Raw genomic sequence first — 21,592 nt, 5'->3', positions numbered from 1 at the left:
TTGCACAAAAACAGTTTGGCCTAGGGATCGAACCCAGGACCAGTGGGTAGTAACCAAGGGTTCAATACCAATAGGATAGTGCTAGTGATGTTTTTTTAATAGCATCCGCAATTTTACTTATATTTAGTTAGGCACGCACTATGTTGAGAGTGTGTTGAGGCCGCCAGCGTGGTGAACGTCCGTTTAGTATAACTAGTCGTTTCGGTTTCTGCCTTTAATACGTGTCCACCTACCGCTCTCTTCGTTCACTCGCCCACTCACCGCCCACTCCTCTTCCCCCTCTCTCCCGTTGAAACCACCGCCGAGAGCCACCCCCACCGCCGTCGCCATGGACTGGCAGCTGGCCATCGAAGAGCTCGCCAGCAACAACCGCAAGCTGCGCGCGCAGTACAGGGAGATCGCGCGCTGGTTCCCCAACGCGGCGATGCTGAGGAACCATGCCCGCGGCCTGGTGAAGGTGATGACACCTGCCGAAAGGCAGCGTGCATTCCCTGCCGGCTGCACCGTCCCGCCGGCGACCATTCTCCTGTGGGCGATGCGCGAGGTGCAGCGCTCCCCCGACCCCAGGCAGCGCGCCCGTTGGTGGATGTACCGATCATCCACCACGCCGCCGACCGCCGCGGATGACATCACCGATGCCGTCCTCGCTCTCCCAGCCCCCATCAACAACGCCTACTGGGAAAGGCACAATCCATGGGTGCTCGGGCCAGACGACGACTCTGACGCCGAGTCCGAGTCCTCTGACGACTACGACTCTGACGAATCTGACGGCTACTCCTCTGACGACGAGGTGGACGAGGTCATCGTACTCTCCTCCGACTCCTCCGACGACGAGCCTGATGTGCAGCTCCTGGCGCCCGTCCTCCACGCCGTCGAGGGGCAGAAGAATAGCCCAATTGATGTGGATAAGCTGTCGGAGGTCGCCGACAACCCAGAGCTCGTCGTCGTGAAGCAAGAAGAGGAGGGCGGCGGTGAAGATGTGGTGGAGCCAGCGCCGGCCAAGAAGAAGAGGGCGGCGATGAACAACAATGACGTGCGGCGCTCCCTACGCCTGAAGATGCTGAAGAAGGAGGGGTGACATGCTGTCTTCAGTTTCGTCAGAAGAAGAAAAAGTTCAGTTTCGTCAGTATGTTAGTTTGCCAGTTCTATCTATGTCAGTTGTATCTATGCAACTACTATCTAATTAGTATGCCACTATCTATGTAAGACTATCTATGCAACTACTATCTATGTTAGTATGCCACTATCTATGTCAGACTATCTATGCAGCTATTATCTATGTTAGTATGCCACTATCTATGTCAGACTATCCATGCACTATGAACTTGCTATCTATGTTCACTATCTACTTGCTATAATCCAAGCTGTTAATTCATCACAAACTGAACTTAATAAAAGCTGATAATTCATCACAAACATAGTACTCTCACAAACAACATACAATCCAAGGTTCATTGCTACAGACATAATAGAGTTCACCACAATAAAGCTTTCCTCCATAGCTACTACAAAAGACATCATTGACACACATGGTCAGACAGCAACACAAATTAGTCCTCATCACAAATAGCCTTAATCTGGTGAAGCTTCCTCTTGTTGCTATCACCTGCTGTCTTGAGCTCAACAATGCAGGAAGCAAGAGCACTCTTCTCCATGGTCAACTTCTCCTTCACTTTCATCAGCTCAGCAATGCAACAATCCAGCTTATCCTTCTCTTTCTTCAGGTCATCCTTCTCTTTCTTCAAGTCAGCATAGCAAATCTCCAAAGTCCTCTTATTAGAGCTCAACTTTTCCTTCTCCTTAAGATGGTTGAACTTCAAATTCCTAATGACAGTGGCTTGAGCTACATGAATTTGCTTTAACTGGTCAACAACAGCCTTTAATTTTTTTTATCTCAGCATCCTTTGTCATGCTGCTTTCCACACTAACTGAAATGTTGTCAGCATCATTCTTCTGGTTTACCTCAGGCTGGCTATCCTTATAATCCAATAGGTTGTTCACATCTTCAACAAGCTTCTCATATGTCTCCTACAACTCTTTTTTCTGCTGTGTGAGATTGTGTACAGTGCTTGCATTCTCCAGGCGTGCCATCCTGTTTTCATGCTGGCTATGCTCATACATAAGCCAGAGCTTATGAATAGCATTCTGCAGATGCTCTGGCCAATGCTCATCTACCCACTGCACTAATCCACAATTTGCAACACCCTATAATAGAAAAAATCAGTTCAAAAATACAGACATTACTTACAGATTCAGTTAAATAGCTGATTCTGTTAATGTACCAGAATCACATTCATTTAATGATGAATAATTATGAAAACTACAACTAAGAACACTACCCATGAATCCTAGAACTAAATTCAGTAACTATAAACCCTAGAACATGAGCAGTAACTATGAACCCTAGAACATGAACAGTAACTATGAACCCTAGAACAGGAACAGTTACTACAAACCCTAGAACAAGAATTGGAATGCTGCAAACACAACTTAAAACTTACTTGAGTGGCACAAGCAATGAACCTCCTACCAGTGCTTATCCCCTCAAATGCAACATACTTCCTCCCTGGATTCCCATGCTCACAAATCACATTCAAGTCGTCAGCAAGACCCTCGAACGACGGCTCATCAATTGTAGCTAGGATCTGAGAAATCCAACAAAAACGTGTTCAAATCGAGCAAATGTTCAACCCTACAAACCCTAGAACAGAAATGAAGAATAGAATGTTCTGACCTTGACAAGGGAGTCGTCGGAGGAGATGTACTGCGCGGCGGAGCCGTCTGTGCTCTCACTGTCGGTCCAGGACACCATGGCGGACGGCGGCCGGCGGTAACCGGAGAGGAGAGGAGCAAATGGGAGGGGAGCGAGCGAGTGTGGGAGCAGAGAGAGTGAGCGTGAGAGCAGAGAAATCGAGCGAGATGTGGTCGGGCGCGGGCAGTCTGTCTCTGGCGACTCTGTCTTAAGCAAACGGCGCCGTTAGCACGTCCGTTACGCCATGTCACGCATATTGGGCCCCACATGTCGAAAACGCCCTCAACCGAGCCAAATGACATGTTCAGTGCAATCTGCAAAACTGTTACTGAATCCGCGGTGGCTTTTGCAAATGATTAGCGACCACGTTGTTTTCTGCAAGATAAGCCCCAAATGTGGTGGTTTCTTGCAATTCACTCTTCCATCTCCCATCCAAGTGTTTGAGCCCTGAACTCTATCCTGGTCACCCTGCCCGACAGTTATTCCTGGTACGCTCGTGCGCCGGAACAAGGTGACAACGAGAAGAGGTAGCCTAGATGCTGATATGTTGGTTCGACCACTGAATCTGAGCCTGATAGCACGGAATAGTGGTGGTTCTTTGCGATGCTAACAGTACCGGCTTGTGAGATGGATCTAGCGACCCTGAAGGACTGCGCAACACAAGGATCGAGTTCGGCCGGTAACCATGTTCCTCATGCCTCTCATCCCTACTAATTTATTGTAGGCACTATGTATCGACAACATCGTGATGTAAGGCTAATCTCACTCTAGGTCCTCAACCAGCCCCCTGTATGATCAGTTTCTGTATCTTCACATCTTCCCTTTTTATATATAGGAGGACTAAATGAGGAGCAGGTTAAGTTTGATGTGCACACCAACCCACGGGACTACGGGAGTACACGCGTATCGTCCCGCTTCTTCTTATTTCGTAGCAAAAAAATCTATTCGCTAGGGTGAAGTCACTATACATCCAACCCAAATATTTACTATCAAAAAAGAGCTAGCGATGTGTCGCCCTCCTGTGATAACACGGGAAAACTCTAGCCGTGCCGCCAGGCCTCCCCTCCCCCCTCCTCCCCCGTTTCATCGCCACCGGAGGGGCCATCGGCAAAGCCGCGTGTGCCCCAGGGAAGGTGGCGGCCGGGCATCCTCGTTGGCTGGCTGGTATCTTGCGTAGATCTCGCGACGGCCGGTGGTGCACGGCGGTCCAGTGGTTCTGCTACTCGTGGGGTGGCCTCCCCTGAGCGGGGCTCGATAGTGGCCGCTCGGCGGCATGGGGGGTGCCGGATCTAGGCCTCAGAGTAGCTCTTATGTCTTTTTCTTTCCTTTTGGTGTGCATTGTCCATCTCATCTTGTTTCCCATTGTAACTTCCTGGCTCTGCAAGTCTTCTTCAGATCTTCTTAATGAATGAAATGAGCGCTCGCTACTCTTCATAAACACAAAGAACTAGCGATATCAATGTTACTATTTCTCCAGTGAGGGCTCTAGAGGACGTAGCCAGAGGCGGCGATGCCGCGGCATTGCAGATGGTTAGGAGGATGACTGTCGATGTCAAAATCGGCGGATCTCGGGTAGGGGGTCCCGAACTGTGTGTCTAGGCCGGATGGTAATAGGAGGCAGGGGACACAATGTTTTACCCAGGTTCGGGCCCTCTTGATGGAGGTAAAACCCTACGTCCTGCTTGATTAATATTGATGATATGGGTAGTACAAGAGTAGATCTACCACAATATTAGAGAGGCTAAACCCTAGAAGCTAGCCTATGGTATTATTGTATGTTCGTCCTATGGACTAAAACCCTCCGGTTTATATAGACACCGAAGAGGGCTAGGGTTACACAGAGTTAGTTACAAAGGGAGGAGATCTACATATCCGTATTGCCAAGCTTGCCTTCCATGCCAAGGAAAGTCCCATCCGGACACGGGACAAAGTCATCAATCTTGTATCTTCATAGTCCGAGAGTCCGACCAAAGGTTATAGTCTGGCTATCCGAACACCCCCTAATCCCGGACTCCCTCAGTAGCCCCTGAACCAGGCTTCAATGACGACGAGTCCGGCGCGCAGATTGTCTTTGGCATTGCAAGGCGGGTTCCTCCTCCGAATACTTCATAGAAGATTTTGAACACAAGGATAGTGTCCGGCTCTGCAAAATAAGTTCCACATACTGTCGTAGAGAGAATAATATTTACACAAATCTAATCTGCTGACGTATTCCGTAGCGTGTCATCATGCCACAGCCAAGCCTTTATTTGAACCGTTTTTACTGTCCCACCTTAGCGCATTTTGTGAGGCGGTTTCCTTGGCACGTCTTGTCGAAGCAGAGATCGTGTCCCCTTATCCCGGGATTCTCATCAATACGGGCGTGGGTAACCCAACCGTGTCTAGGACTCCTAGATTATAGGCAAGTCCAAACGGCCACGGTGAGGACGCTTGATATTCACCCTCTTTATAAAGGGACAAGGTTTTCGCTTTTTCCCTCTCGTGCTCAATCGAATCCCTCCCCCGCCTTGAGTTCTAACACCCAAAGCCCAGGTCAGGTGCTCCGGATCTTCAATCATGTCCGGATCCAGCCTTCAAGGCTGATGGATTCCCTTCTCCATCACGGAAGAGGATATCAAGAAGTTGAGGGAGGCCAGATACCTGACCGCCGAGGTTTTGCATCGGCTGCCTGCTCGAGGGCAGGTCGTCCCCACTCCCGAACCCAACGAGAACATCGTGTTCGTCTCCCACTTCCTCCGAGGCCCAGGCCTTACTCTGGATCCCCTCGTCAGGGGTTTGATGTTCTATTACAGGCTAGATTTCCATGATCTAGCTCCGGACTCCTTTCTCCACATCTCAACATTTATTATCGTGTGTGAAGCCTTCCTCCGCATTACCCCTCACTTCGGCCTGTGGCTCAAGACCTTTGAAGTGAAGCCGAAGATGATCGAGGGGCAACATGCAGCGTGCGGAGGCGCGTCAATAAGCAAGATGGCAGGAGCTGCGTGGCCAAAAGGTTCCTTTCCAGAGGTGTCCGGATTATGGAAACGGGAGTGGTTTTACATCACGGCTCCTAGAAGTGCCAAGTGGGCGGCTGCCCCCGCTTTCCGCTCGGGCCCCCACCACAACTGATGTCATGGATTAGCAGAGGACTGAGCTGGGGTCCAGCCAAGGACGTGCCTATACTGCAAATCCGCATTCAAGATCTCTTCGAGGGAGATTTTAATTTGGTTGTGGTAGTGCAAGTTATGCTGGTTCATCGAGTCCAGCCCTGCAAACGCCGGCCCCTTCGCTTATGGGAGTTCAATCCAGAAGGACCGCGTGCTATTCAAAGTTTCCCCGGCCTGACGCACGAGGAAATGTACAAGTCATTCTTCGGACATCAAATAGAGTGTCCGGATACTACCGAGGATGTGGGCCTGAGCAGTAACCGCGCCGCCGAACAAGTAAGTAATCCTCTAGCCGAACACACTGTCTTTTATTCATCATGACGTCATCTCTGAGAAATCGCTCTTTGGCCAGGACTGGCTAACAAAAGCGAAGATGATTCAGTGTTCGGCCCCCCTCCTTGAGGGTTTGGAAAATCCGGTGCTGGAAAAGATGCTCGAGCTCGCACCTTGCCCGGAGCCCTCGAAGGAAGATACAGGGGGGAATAATATGGGCGAAAGAGGGCCCCCATCGCTGCCAGTTCCAACCGAGGGAATGGGCGCCTCCATAAAGGAGGATAACCGGGGGAGGAAGAGGACTGCTTCTGAGGATCTGGAAGCCGAGGCCTCCAAACGAGAGAAGAAGTCTCCAACAGAGGGTCCTGCCTCGAGGGGTGCTCTTGCTGCATAGAGTCCGCGGGAGGATCAGCCCTCCAATGAGTCGTAAGTGATTCGAAAAAATACTTTAATAGTGAAGGTATACTACCTTTCCTCTGAGGAGAATAACCGCCGCATATATCATGCAGTTTGGGTCTTAGCCCTTCTCAGTTGAGCTCGTCTTCGGGGGATCTTCTTCCGGAGATGATGGAGAGTGAAACGCCTCCCCCGGACTCCTCCGCTCAAGAAGCGGGCGACCCTGAAGTGTCGTCACGGAGGGTCTCTCCGGATCCGGTGAGGCCAGAAGATAATCCCATAGTCACCCGAAGTCCCCAACGTCCGGCTCTCGAAGAGAGCAAACAAAAGAGTCCGGCACCGTCTGGTATGCGGTCGGACGTTCTGAGGGAGCTGTTGGAGCGAGCGGCCATCTCAGAAGAACACCGTACGCTAATGGGTACGGTGATGGAAAGAATTTCGTCCGCCGAAAGCAGATTACATGAAGCCTTTATGAGTCTACTTACAGGCTTTGAGGTACGTGAAATGATATTTGATAGTATCGCACATGTTAGGTGTGCCCTGTGTAGATAGTAGCCCCTGAGACTCTGGTTGTCGTCGAGAACGGCGGCGAACAGAGGATCATAGTCCCAGGCAATAACCAGACTGCCTTTATGTGCAGGTGGTGGAAGCTCCGGTGGCTAGCCGGACTAGTGAGTTTGCCGAATTAAAGCGGCAACTGGATGCGGCAGACGCCGACATTGAGCTTGTTAACAAGCGGCTTGACGAATCATAGGGTAAGTAATGTTTTCTGGTGAATGTCACATAATAAGAGCAGCATGATGCCAGTATCTTTAATGTGTTGTGACTGCAGACGGAGCTGCCACCGTGGAGACCCTTCGGGCGGAACTCGCCCGAGCCAAGGAACAAGCGAGGGTTAGTAATGCGGCTTCTTTGAAGGCGGCCGAAGAGTTAAGAGCCGAGAAGGCCGCCCATTGTGAAAGCAAAGAAAAGATGGCCAAGATGGCCGTAGAATTAAAAGGCACTGCCGACCGTTGCCAGTTCCTTGAAGAAGAGAACCGAGTGAAGGCAGCGGACCTTGAGAAGGCCACGATGGCGACCAAAGACACTCGCTCTGCTATGAGGGCGAAGAAGGAGGAGCTGCGGGAAGCCAGGGATATTGCGGCTGGGAAGCCCTTTCTGCTGCAGAGGAAGTTCGAAGATCCGCAGTATGCCCCTCTGGATCGGCTGTGGAGTTCGGCAGACGCATATATGGACTTGGCGGCAAGCGCTGTCGATGCGCTCGAATACTTCCGAGATCAGTCAGATCGTGAAGTAGACAAGCTGTTCTGGTCGCAATTTAACGTTCCAGAGCGTCCGCTTCCCTTGACTGATCAGCTAGCCGAATGGGCCGAACTTAATAGGTTGTCCGGACTCGCCATGAGGTCCGTTGTAGATCATTTGTGGCCGGAGAAGCCAAAGCCGAATAGCTATTTCAGCTTAGTGCAGTAGTTCCTTGGTGCGGTGTCGCGCATCAACGCGATGAAGAGGTCGGCGTGCATAGAAGGCTCGCGGATGGCCTTTGCCCGTGTCAAGGCATACTAGGCGGAGATGGATGCTACCACTGTTGTGGCGCAAGGTTCGGCCATAGGCCGAGTAGCTGTCGAGCACTATTTTGAAGAGGTTCTTGAGGGTGCTCGTTTGATAGAGTCCCAGTGCTCGAAGAATATTATGTTTGAGTGACATGTATTGCCATTGTAAACAAAATGTTTTTATGAAATATAGTAAGGCTGTATTTATACTTTTGCCGGAAAGTAATATGATGCCTCCTGTGCGGCCGTTTATGTATATATGTATATAACCTGAAAGATTGCAGTCGTAGGCTTCAACCCTCACGCATATAATGCGGAGGTGCTCGCAAAAAACACGTGTTCACACTTAACCCAACGTCTTGGTCCTATTAAGGAGGTGATAGCGCAGCGAACGAGGCAACCGGACTATAAGCTTTAACACTTCCACTTAGCCATAGGAGTTTGACAGTGGGGTACTAGATAGCCCCTGGTGGCTCCGCACTCTCCCGATCTCGGGGTGCGTACATGCCTGGCCGGAAAACGGCCCTTCGTTAAGGCGGAGGAATTCTAACATTCCGATAGGTCATCGAGTGGTTGACCAGTCTCACGCTATATCATGACAGTCAGTTTTCAGCTTTCTCTACCGAGGTGCTCGTCCAGATGAACCAGGGCACAATCGCAGTAGTTCTCCTGGTGCTGCCTTAGCCGATAAAGCGGAACGTAAGGCACCAAAACACAGGAGCCGGGCAAACCCAACATTTGACCAAAGACAATGATTCGGAGCTGATGCATATAAGGCCAAACTCGCGACGCCGAACACTCCCTAAGGTATTCGGTCTTTATGGTATAAACCGGGCCTAAATAGTGCCCTTTGTAAGAAGCCCCTTGTGTCCAGGTACGTGCATTATTCTGATGTGGCCACATGCCAAGACGTCAACATCCTTCTCAATTGTGCTGAGAATTCGAGGAATGTGTATCAACAAGAGACAGTAAAAAAGGTTTACGCAGGGTCTTAATCTAAAAAGAATCCTTGGAGCATGTCCCTGCTGCACGTCTGCGCATGTGTCTCCGTTGTGCCGTATCCTGGACGGGTGTAGCACGATGGTCATCTGTAAAAGAGAGGAACTTAGATGAAAAAGTTGTCGTGCAAGAAGGTGGTTTTTTAAAGAAACCATGTATAATTAAAAATGAGCAAAAAATTGCCACTTATCTGCGCGCGTTGAGCCCCTTGTATTTGTAATAGGGGTGTGGCCCTCAATCCGGTATGAATTACATATAGCCGCGCCGAACTCGTCTAACCGTGTCCGTGGTCTTGACAACCTATCGAATGCTTTAGTTGGTGAAGCCGTTTTTAGTGTTCGGCTGCTAAGGCAATCGCATTCTTTTCGGCGCGCAAAGATCGCTCAATATTTCCATTCACTGTAATGATGCCACGTGGACCGGGCATCTTGAGTGTGAGGGAAGCGTAATGCGGTATTGCATTAAAGCGAGCAAAAGTTTCGCGTCCAAGTAGTGCTTGATAACCACTTTGGAACGGAGCAATGTGGAAGGTTAAATGTTCACTACGGAAGTTATCGGGGAAGCCGAATATAACTTTTAGTAGCAGGGAGCCCGTGCAGTGAGCCCGTAGGCCTGGCGTTACTCCTTTAAAGGTAGTGTTGCTATGACGGATTTTCGTTGGGTCTATCCCCATTTCGCGGATTGTATCCTGGTATATCAGGTTTAAACTGTTGCCACCGTCCATCAGGACTCATGTAAAGTGGTATCCGTTAATTATTGGGTCTAATACCATGGCAGCCCATCCTGCACGCCGGATACTTGCTGAGTAATCACGATGGTCAAAAGTGATCGTTTGAGACGACCAGTGGTAGGACTTCGCTGTGATAGGCCCTTGGGCATGTCTCTCTGGGAGTGTCGCTTTGCTTCCCTTGATCACGTGTAACACGTTGACTGTTTTGAATTCTGGTGGAAACTTCTTTTGTTCCCCAGTTTCTTGCTTGAGAGGCTCATCCTCGTCTTCGCTTGGTGTATCCTCCCCCTTGTGTACGGCGTTGAGCTTGCCGGACTGCTTGAAGACCCAACATTCTCTGTGGGTATGATTAGCGGGTTTACCAGGGGTGCTATGGATCTGACATACTTGGTCCAGAATTTTGTTTAGACTGGACAGTTCGTCTTTGGCGCCTTTAGAGGGTGGCTTTTGCTGACTTGGCCGAGAGCTTTTGAATCCGGCGTTTACTGTCGTGCTCTTCGTGTTGTCTTCTTTATTCCGGCGTTTGTTATTGTTGTTGCACCGTGATTTCCCGTTTCCATCTCTAGCTTCGGATGTACTGGGGTCGCTGGTGCTGCATCTGGCTAGCCAGCTATCCTCACCCACGCAAAAGCGGGTCATGAGGCTTGTTAATGATGCCATTGTTCTCGGCTTTTCTTGGCCGAGGTGTCTGGCAAGCCATTCGTCACGGACGCTATGCTTAAAAGCTGCCAAGGCTTTGGCGTCCGGACAGTCGACTATTTGGTTATTTTTAGTAAGAAACTTGTTCCAAAGCTTTCGGGCTGACTCTCCGGGCTGTTGAGTTATATGACTCAAATCGTCCGCGTCCGGAGGTCGGACATAAGTCCCTTGAAAATTTGCCCGAAAAGCATCTTCGAGCTCTTCCCAGCTTCCAATGGAGTTTTCGGGGAGGCTTTTAAGCCAGTGCCGAGCTGGCCCTTTGAGTTTGAGGGGTAAGTATTTAATGGCGTGGAGATCGTCTCCTCGAGCCATATGGATGAGGAGGATATAGTCCTCAATCCAGACCCCAGGGTCTGTTGTTCCGTCGTATGCCTCTATGTTTACGAGTTTGAATCCCTCTGGAAAATCATGGTCCAGCACCTCATCGGTGAAACATAGGGGGGGTGTGGCGCCCCTGTATCTGGGCGTGCTGTGGTGTTCGGATGTTTGGTGTCTTGCATCGTGTGCTGGAGTGCGCTTGCGCGGTCCATAGATGGATCTAGTTGCTCCGTCCTTTTGATGCGAGCACTTGCGTGGATCGCGTATTGGCTTCTGTGCGGCGTTGCTTGCCGCTCCATGTTGGCCGTGAGGTCGTCTATCCGGCCGGGTGGCCGTTTTAATTTTTGGTTGCGGGGAATCTAAGGCCTCCTCATCGAATTCAGGTAGCAACTTCCGCTTCGGGTAGCTCTTGGTGAGGCGATTACCGCCATACTTCGTTGCTGTGTTGAGTACTTTACTCCATCTGATTTGGAGTGTGTCTTGTGCCGCCTTGAGCCTTTGCTTCTGCCTTTTTAGACTCCTCGCGGTGGCAACAAGCCTTTGATGTGCATTTTGTTGCTCCGGGCGTCTGTCCGGTGTTATGTCCTCCAGGCTATTATCCTTGACAGAGTTGGTTTGTTCGATTTGATTCTCCGCGTTGCCGTGGTCCGGCAGTGGTTCGCCCTGCTCTAACGCTGGGTCTATATGATCATTATTTCTGTCAAGGCGGGATTTGGGGCGGCGCTTACGCCGCCGCTTTGACTGCTTCTCGAGGGGATGGCCCTTCGTTGCGTCCTTCTGTTCCTCGTCGTCGTTTTCCTTTGGTGTGTCCACCATGTATACGTCATGTGATGAGATGGACGTCCAGTGCCCTATGGGCAGTGGTTCCTCTTTGTCTCTCGCATCGTCATCCATACCGTCGATGTTTTCGGAGTCGAAGTCGAGCATGTCGGTTAAGTCAACGACAGTGGCTACTAAGTGGGTGGTGGGTGGGTCACGAATTTCTTCGTCGTCCGCATCCCAGTCCTGCCGGACATAGTTCGGACAGGATCCTCCTGATAAGGAGAGAGACCTTAACGAGTTCAGTATGTCGCCAAAGGGCGAGTGCTGAAAAATATCCACGGAGGTAAATTCCATGATTGGCGCCCAATCAGATTCGATAGGAACGGGCGCAGGCGGTTCGGAGTCCGTGGCCCGAGAAGTATCCGGCAGTTTAACAACACGGCTCTCGTGCAAGGTAAGGTCGATGTTCGGCTCGATCACCGCTGAGGGTAAGGCCTCCGTGGCGGGGTCCATCCACCCATCCACGGAAGGCGCAACTGGCTCCGAATTGAGGGTCGGAGCGGCTGCCGGTGCGATCTCCTTAACACTGTCCGATGGGAGAGCTAAGTCATACTCATCGTAACCGCGTGGCGCGCAAGGCAGAGGCTCGAATCCGTCGAAGATCAAATCTCCACGGATATCGGCCGTGTAGTTTAAGCTTCCAAACCTGACCTGGTGGCCAGGGGCGTAACTTTCAATCTGCTCCAGATGGCCAAGCGAATTGGCCCGCAGTGCAAAGCCGCCGAACACGAAGATCTGTCCGGGGAGAAAAGTCTCACCCTGGACTGCATCGCTATCGATGATAGTAGGAGCCATCAAGCCTAATGGCGACGACACAGAGGAACTCTCAATGAAAGCACCAATGTCGGTGTCAAAACCGGCGGATCTTGGGTAGGGGGTCCCGAACTGTGCGTCTAGGCCGGAGGGTAACAGGAGGCAGGGGACACAATGTTTTACCCAGGTTCAGGCCCTCTTGATGGAGGTAAAACCCTACGTCCTGCTTGATTAATATTGATGATATGGGTAGTACAAGAGTAGATCTACCACGAGATCAGAGAGGCTAAATCCTAGAAGCTAGCCTATGGTATGATTGTATGTTCGTCCTATGGACTAAAACCCTCCGGTTTATATAGACACCGGAGAGGGCTAGGGTTACACAGAGTCGGCTACAATGGGAGGAGATCTACATATCCGTATCGCCAAGCTTGCTTTCCACGCCAAGGAAAGTCCCATCCGGACACGGGACGAAGTCTTCAATCTTGTATCTTCATAGTCCGAGAGTCCGGCCAAAGGTTATAGTCCGGCTATCCGGACACCCCCTAATCCAGGACTCCCTCAATGACTGTTCACCATTTTTTGGGGGGAGGGGTGGTTTGTTTTTTACGTATACTCATACTAGATAGCCATCAAGCCCGGAACGTCACGTCCGACCGTGCGTCCCTAGGGATGTCTCCTCAGGACCTTGCCAATGGGGAGGACGATGCATCTCGCCATGACGTCACAACAGAAGGATGGTACTTCGCATGCTTGGGTGAGGGACAATGGAGGAAAAAGAACAATGTTACCGAGTGCGGGACATCCAATACTATTCAGTGGGGCATCTCCCTTCCATGCAATTTAAGGCGCCATAACCCGTAAAATATGTTATCTGAAGAAGATAGTAAAATATGTTATACAATGAATTACAGTATATCTTAGCATTTAACATTACAAGATCCTAAAATTATGGTACTGCTAAAAATAAAATAAAAAATAAAAACTGAACAAGAAAATAAATCTCATATAATGGAGGAAAACTGCACTATCTTTATTCTGAAGAGATCATCTTTTAGCTAAAAAGGAAAAATGAATTATCTTTCTTCCTAAGTGACCAACTCTTAGCTAAAAAAGGGAAGGTATCCTTTTCATTTCTCTCGCTTCCACCTCACCAATCATCCCACATAGACGTAGCATCTCTGAGATAACATCGTGGTATATGCCCTAAGTTTAGACCTGACACATGAGCTAGTCCATCGCCCAGTGCAACGTGTGCATCCCGGTCAAACACAATAACAACACAAGCAAGGGATTGGATCTCTTCTTCCTCCTCCAAGTGTTTGTACCCTGAACTCTATTTGCGTCACAATAGACGGCAGTTAGCCACACCGGGTCAAGGTGACATTGAGGAGGGGTAGTCTAGGTGTCACTCGGTGGGTTCAACCACTGAAATCCGAACCTATTCGTAGCACGATCCAATGGTGTTTCTTTGCGACAATAAGAATGCCAACTAGTGAGATAGACACATCGACTCTGAAGGGTTGCACAACTGTTGTTTCAGGTTTGCCTACTAACCATGTTCCTCATGCCTCTCGTGCCTACTATTCTTTTTAGCTACTATGTATCTGTAAGGACTGTAACATCGTGATGTAAAGATCTCACTCTAGGTCCATGACCACTTTGTATAAATTCTGCACACTATCTTTCCTTTTATAAAGAATAAAACGAGGAGCAGGTTATGTAAGATATGTGCACCAACCCACGGGGGCACATGTTGTCCCAAGCCGTGAAATTACTATGTTGTTTCCAAAAGCATAAAGGCATCTCCACTCTGACCTTTAAACCGGAAATTGCATCTGTCTATGGACCAGGGACCAGTCCGTGCATATGAATGCGGAAGCCGGCCATCCAACTATAGCCACATACATCCACCTCCATTTTGGAAGAAATTTAATAAAATAAAGCAAATTTGGCGGATATTTAAACAAACCGGATGATATTCATTCATACTTGAACAATTTTTACATAAAACCAGATGCTTTTCATCTAAGCCGGAGCAACTCATCACATTTCGGCATATTTCAACTAAATCATACTCTAAACCTAGTCTAAATGACCGTTGGCGTCCGTTCCCATGTCCGGCCGGCCATGAGCCCCGGGAACTAAAGCTATCTGCCTCCACGCCACCGGCACGCGGCTAATTGGTCAATGATGATGAGCCTGCCAAGTATGGCTTCAACGGGAGGGGAGGAGTGGTGGCCTTCCGGAGAACCGAGCGCCGGTGACCTCCCATGCTCCACTCTTCCTTGTTGTCGGTGGCGCCCGCGGTCATGCCAGCTTCGTGGTTGTGGCGGCAGGGTGCAGCCATGGCGGAGCTTGTAACCTCGTTCTCGTCCTCGCTCTTGTCGTACACTTCACCCGCCGCCTCGTCAATATCCTTGAAGATGGCTTCTATCTCTACCTATGGACGTGGTACCGGCAGCGGGCGTGGCTGATGTTGCGGACTGTGTGATAGGAGTTGAGAAGCACCTCCTACTCGGGCACGCCCACGTCCAGCATGATGGCCGTGCCAGCTGCTAGTTTCTCCTCCACACGCAGGTGCTCATCGAGGAGGCATAGGTGGTGCTCCTAGTCGACCTGCACCTATCGGAACGCGGACCGCCGCTCTTCCAACACCATCTCGGTGTTGTGAGCACAGGCCTCAGACATGGTGATGCCGGCATTGGCCAGCGAGGACGGGAGCACCGACTCGTCGACGGCCGCCTCGTCCTTTGGGGCGTCCGCAGTGTTGGCCTCCGTCTGCCTGTCAGCCTGCCAACCGGCTGGAATGATGTCGTTCTCCTGCTTCTGATCAGATGATAGGATCTCCCAGATGACTTTGGAACTCAAGGAGGTCATGGCAGACATGGTGCCGGGAGAAGAAAGTGAGTGGAGGATGTTGGACGTGGCTACGGCGGGCCTGGAGTTTAAATACCAGGCAGATGGCAGGATAACCGATGATGTGGTTAATGTTGGGCGACAGACGGACGGACAGGTGGCGCTGGAGCAGGTTCACCGGCATCTGCACATGTTTAATGTAGGTAGGGGACAGACAGACTAGTGTTTGAATGCGGAGCTGTCGCATGCACGGGGAAGTGGCGCAGGCGGCGCTTCAATGCTAGAGCGACGTGAGAGGTCGCATCCGGTCTGAGCTGACATGAATGTGGCACTAGTGCTTGATGTCTACTACACAACCTTCTTCTTGTAGACGTTGTTAGACCTCCAAGTGCAGAGGTTTGTAGGACAGTAGCAAATTTCCCTCAAGTGGATGACCTAAGGTTTATCAATCCGTAGGAGGTGTAGGATGAAGATGGTCTCTCTCAAGCAACCTTGCAACCAAATAACAAAGAGTCTCTTGTGTCCCCAACACACCCAATACAATGGTAAATTGTATAGGTGCACTAGTTCGGCGAAGAGATGGTGATACAAGTGGTATATGGATAGTAGATAATTGTTTTTGTAATCTGAAATTATAAAAACAACAAGGTAACTAATGATAAAAGTGAGCACAAACGGTATTGCAATGCTAGGAAACAAGGCCTAGGGTTCATACTTTCACTAGTGCAAGTTCTCTCAACAATAATAACATAATTGGATCACATAATTATCCCTCAACATGCAACAAAGAGTCACTCCAAAGTCACTAATAGCGGAGAACAAACGAAGAGATTATGGTAGGGTACGAAACCACCTCAAAGTTATTCTTTCCAATCAATCCATTGGGCTATTTCTGTAAGTGTCACAAACAGCCCTAGAGTTCGTACTAGAATAACACCTTAAGACACAAATCAACCAAAACCCTAATGTCACCCAGATACTCCAATGTCACCTCAAGTATCCGTGGGTATGATTATACGATATGCATCACACAATCTCAGATTCATCTATTCAACCAACACATAGAACCTCAAAGAGCGCCCCAAAGTTTCTACCGGAGAATCACGACGAAAACGTGTGCCAACCCCTATGCATAGGTTCATGGGCGGAACCCGCAAGTTGATCACCAAAACATACATCAAGTGAATCACGTGGTATCCCACTGTCACCACAGATACGCACGGCAAGACATATGTCAAGTGTTCTCAAATCTTTAAAGACTCAATCCGATAAGATAACTTCAAAGGGAAAACTCAATCCATTACAAGAGAGTAGAGGGGGGAGAAAACATCATAAGATCCAACTATAATAGCAAAGGTCGCAATACATCAAGATCGTGCCAAATCAAGAACACGAGAGAGAGAGAGAGATCAAACACATAGCTACTGGTACATACCCTCAGCCCCGAGGGAGAACTACTCCCTCCTCGTCATGGAGAGCACCGGGATGATGAAGATGGCCACCGGAGAGGGATTGCCCCCTCCGGCAGGGTGCCGAAACGGGTGTAGATTGGTTTTCGGTGGCTACGGAGGCTTCTGGCGGCGGAACTTCCGATCTATTGTGCTCCCCGATCGTTTTAGGGTATATGGATATATATAGGAGGAAGAAGTACGTCAGGGGAGCCACGAGGGTGGAGGGCGCGCCCAGGAGGGTGGGCGCGCCCCCTGCCTCGTGGCTTCCTCATTGATCCCCAAACGTGCACTCCAAGTCTTCTGGGTTTCTTCTGGTCCAAAAATAAGTTCCGTGAAGTTTCAGGTCAATTGGACTCCGTTTGATTTTCCTTTTCTGCGATACTCTAAAACAAGGAAAAAAACAAAAACTGGCACATGGATCTAGATTAATAGGTTAGTCCCAATATAAAAGTGGATAATAAAGCCCATAAACATCCAAAACACATAATATAATAGCATGGAACAATCAAAAATTATAGATACGTTGGAGATGTATCAGCATCCCCAAGCTTAATTCATCCTCGTCCTCGAGTAGGTAAATGATAAAAACAAAATTTTTGATGTGGAATGCTACTTGGCATAATTTTAATGTAATTCTTCTTAATTGTGGTATGAATATTCAGATCCATAAGATTCAAGACAAAAGTTCATATTGACATAAAAAATAATACTTCAAGCATACTAACTAAGCAATTATGTCCTCTGAAAATAGCATGGCCAAAGAAAGTTCATCCCTACAAAATCATATAGTTTAGTCATGCTCCATTTTCGTCACACAAGAATGCTCTCATCATGCACAACCCCGATGACAAGCCAAGCAATTGTTTCATACTTTAGTAATCTCAAACCTATAAACTTTCACGCAATATATGAGCGCGAGCCATGGATATAGGACTATGGGTGGAATAGAATATGATGATGGGGGTTATGTGGAGAAGACAAAAAGGAGAAAGTCTCACATCAACGAGGCTAATCAATGGGCTAGGGAGATGCCCACTGATTGATGTTAATGCAAGGAGTAGGGATTGTCATGCAACGGATGCACTAGAGCTATAAATGTATTGAAGCACAAGTGTGGCAAAGGATAGTAACATTGTCCCTTCTCTCTTTTTCTCTCATTTTTTTATTTGGCCTTTCTCTTTTTTTATATGGCCTTTCTCTCTTTTTTTATAGTTCCTCACTTGGGACAATGCTCTAGAAAATGATGATCATCACACTTCTATTTATTTACAACTCAATGATTACAACTCGATACTAGAACAAAAGATGACTCTGTACGAATGCCTCCGGTGGTGTACCGGGATATGCAATGCACCAAGAGTGACATGTATGAAATAATTATGAACGGTGGCTTTGCCACAAATACTATGTCAACTAGCTGATCATGCTAAGCAATATGACAATAATGAATGTGTCATGATAAACGGAATGGTGGAAAGTTGCATGGCAATATATCTCGGAATGGCTATGGAAATGCCATAATAGGTAGGTATGGTGGCTGTTTTGAGGAAGATATAAGGAGGTTTATGTGTGAAAGAGCGTATCATATCACGGGGTTTCGATGCACCGGCGAAGTTTGCGCCAACTCTCAATGTGAGAAAGGACAATGCACGGTACCGAAGAGGCTAGCAACGATGGAAGGGTGAGAGTGCGTATAATCCATGGACTCAACATTAGTCATAATGAACTCACATACTTATTGCAAAAATCTACAAGTCATCAAAAACCAAGCACTACACGCATGCTCCTAGCGGGATAGATTGGTAGGAAAAGACCATTGCTCGTCCCCGACCGCCACTCATAAGGACGACAATCAAATAACACCTCATGTTTCAAATTTGTTACATAACGTTTACCATACATGCATGCTACGGGACTTGCAAACTTCAACACAAGCATTTCTCAATTTCATAACTAGTCAACTAGAAAGACTTTGATATTATTACCTACATATCTCAAAACAATCATCAAGCATCAAACTTCTCTTAGTATTTAAAACACTCATAAGAAAATTTTACTAATCTTGAATACCTAGCATATTAGGATTTTAAGAAAATTACCATGCTATTTAAGACTCTCAAAATAATCTAAGTGAAGCATGAGAGATCAATAGTTTCTATAAAATAAATCCACCACCGTGCTCTAAAAGATATAAGTGAAGTACTAGAGCAAAACTATATAACTCAAAAGATATAAGCGAAGCACATAGAGTATTCTAACAAATTCCAAATCATGTATGGCTCTCTCAAAAGGTGTGTACAGCAAGTATGATTGTGATAAACTAAAAAGTAAAGACTCAAATCATACAAGACACTCCAAGCAAAACACATATCATGTGGTGAATAAAAATATAGCTCCAAGTAAAGTTACCGATAGAAGTAGATGAAAGAGGGGATGCCTTCTGGGGCATCCCCAAGCTTTGGATTTTAGGTGTCCTTAGATTATCTTGGGGGTGCCATGGGCATCCCCAAGCTTAGGCTCTTGCCACTCCTTGTTCCACAATCCATCAAATCTTTACCCAAAACTTGAAAACTTCACAACACAAAACTCAAAGTAGAAAATCTCGTGAGCTCCGTTAGCGAAAGAAAACAAAAGACCACTTCAAGGTACTGTAATGAAATCATTATTTATTTATATTGGTGTTAAACCTACTGTATTCCAACTTCTCTATGGTTTATAAACTCTTTTACTAGCCATAGATTCATCAAAATAAGTAAACAACACATGAAAAACAGAATCTGTCAAAAACAGAACAGTCTGTAGTAATATGTAACTAACGCAAACTTCTGAAACCCCAAAAATTCTAAAATAAATTGCTGGACGTGAGGAATTTATCTATTAATCATATGCAAAAAGAATTAACTAAATATCACTTTCCAAATAAAAATGGCAGCAGTTCTCGTGAGCGCTAAAGTTTCTGTTTTTTACAGCAAGATATCAAGACTTTCCCCAAGTCTTCCCAACGGTTCTACTTGGCACAAACACTAATTTAAACACAAAAAACACAACCAAAACAGAGGCTAGATATATTATTTATTACTAAACAGGAGCAAAAATCAAGGAATAAAAATAAAATTGGGTTGCCTCCCAACAAGCGCTATCGTTTAACGCCCCTAGCTAGGCATGATGATTTCAATGATGCTCACATAAAGGATAAGAATTGAAACATAAAGAGAGCATCATGAAGAATATGACTAGCACATTTAATTATAACCCACTTCCTATGCATAGGGGTTTTGTGAGCAAACAGCTTGTGGGAACAAGAATCAACTTGCATAGGAAGGTAAAACAAGCATAACTTCAAAACTTTAAGCACATAGAGAGGAAACTTGATATTATTACAATTCCTACAAGCATATATTCCTCCCTAATAATAATTTTCAGTAGCATCATGAATGAATTCAACAATATAACCAGCACCTAAAGCATTCTTTTCATGATCTACAAGCATATTAATTTTATTACTCTCTACATAAGCAAAATTTTCTCATTCGGAATAGTGGGCGTATCATAAGAAACCCGAATACTAAAAATTGTTTCCACATTAAAAGAGTAATGTTCAGAAAAGGGGTAATCATAATCATGACAAGTTTTATAAATATAATCACTACTTTTTATAGCATAAGTATCATCACAATAATCGTCATAAGTCAGAGGCATGCTATCATCATTATAAATTTGCATATCAAAACTTAGGAGACTAAAAATATCATCTTTATTAAACGTAGCATCCCCAAGCTTGGGACAAACATTAATTGCAGCAAATATATTCTCAAAAACATCATTCTCATCAAACATAGCATCCCCAAGCTTGTGGCTTTGCATATCATTAGCATCATGGATATTCAAGGAATTCATACTAACAACATTGCAATCATGCTCATCATTCAAATATTTAGTGCCAAACATTCTAATGCATTCTTCTTATAACACTTTGGAACAATTTTCCTTTCCATCATACTCACGAAAGATATTAAAAAGATGAAGCGTATGAGGTAAACTCAATTCCATTTTTTTTGTAATTTTCTTTTATAAACTAAGCTAGTGATAAAACAAGAAACTAAAAGACTCGATTGCAAGATCTAAAGATATACCTTCAAGCACTCACCTTCCCGGCAACGGCGCCAGAAAAGAGCTTGATTTCTACTACACAACCTTCTTCTTGTAGACGTTGTTGGGACTCCAAGTGCAGAGGTTTGTAGGACAGTAGCAAATTTCCCTCAAGTGGATGACCTAAGGTTTATCAATCCATAGGAGGTGTAGGATGAAGATGGTCTCTCTAAAGCAACCCTGCAACCAAATAACAAAGAGTCTCTTGTGTCCCCAACACACCCAATACAATGGTAAATTGTATAGGTGCACTAGTTCGGCGAAGAGATGGTGATACAAGTGGTATATGGATAGTAGATAATTGTTTTTCTAATCTAAAATTATAAAAAAGCAAGGTAACTAATGATAAAAGTGAGCACAAACGGTATTGCAATGCTAGGAAACAAGGCCTAGGGTTCATACTTTCACTAGTGCGAGTTCTCTCAACAATAATAACATAATTGGATCACATAATTATCCCTCAACATGCAACAAAGAGTCACTCCAAAGTCACTAATAGCGGAGAACAAACGAAGAGATTATGGTAGGGTACGAAACCACCTCAAAGTTATTCTTTCCAATCAATCCATTGGGCTATTTCTATAAGTGTCACAAACAGCCCTAGAGTTCGTACTAGAATAACACCTTAAGACACAAATCAACCAAAACCCTAATGTCACCTAGATACTCCAATGTCACCTCAAGTATCCGTG

General features: G+C 47.0%; 1 pseudogene; it reads right to left on the bottom strand.

Moving 5' to 3' along the window:
* Positions 1 to 1,550: 1,550 nt before the first annotated feature.
* On the bottom strand, positions 1,551 to 2,812 carry LOC125517275 (annotated as a pseudogene).
* Positions 2,813 to 21,592: the final 18,780 nt, after the last annotated feature.

This window comes from Triticum urartu, chromosome 6, assembly GCF_003073215.2.
Source record: "Triticum urartu cultivar G1812 chromosome 6, Tu2.1, whole genome shotgun sequence".
In the NCBI taxonomy this organism is placed as follows: domain Eukaryota; kingdom Viridiplantae; phylum Streptophyta; class Magnoliopsida; order Poales; family Poaceae; genus Triticum; species Triticum urartu.
This window is presented reverse-complemented; position numbering and strand designations above follow the sequence as displayed.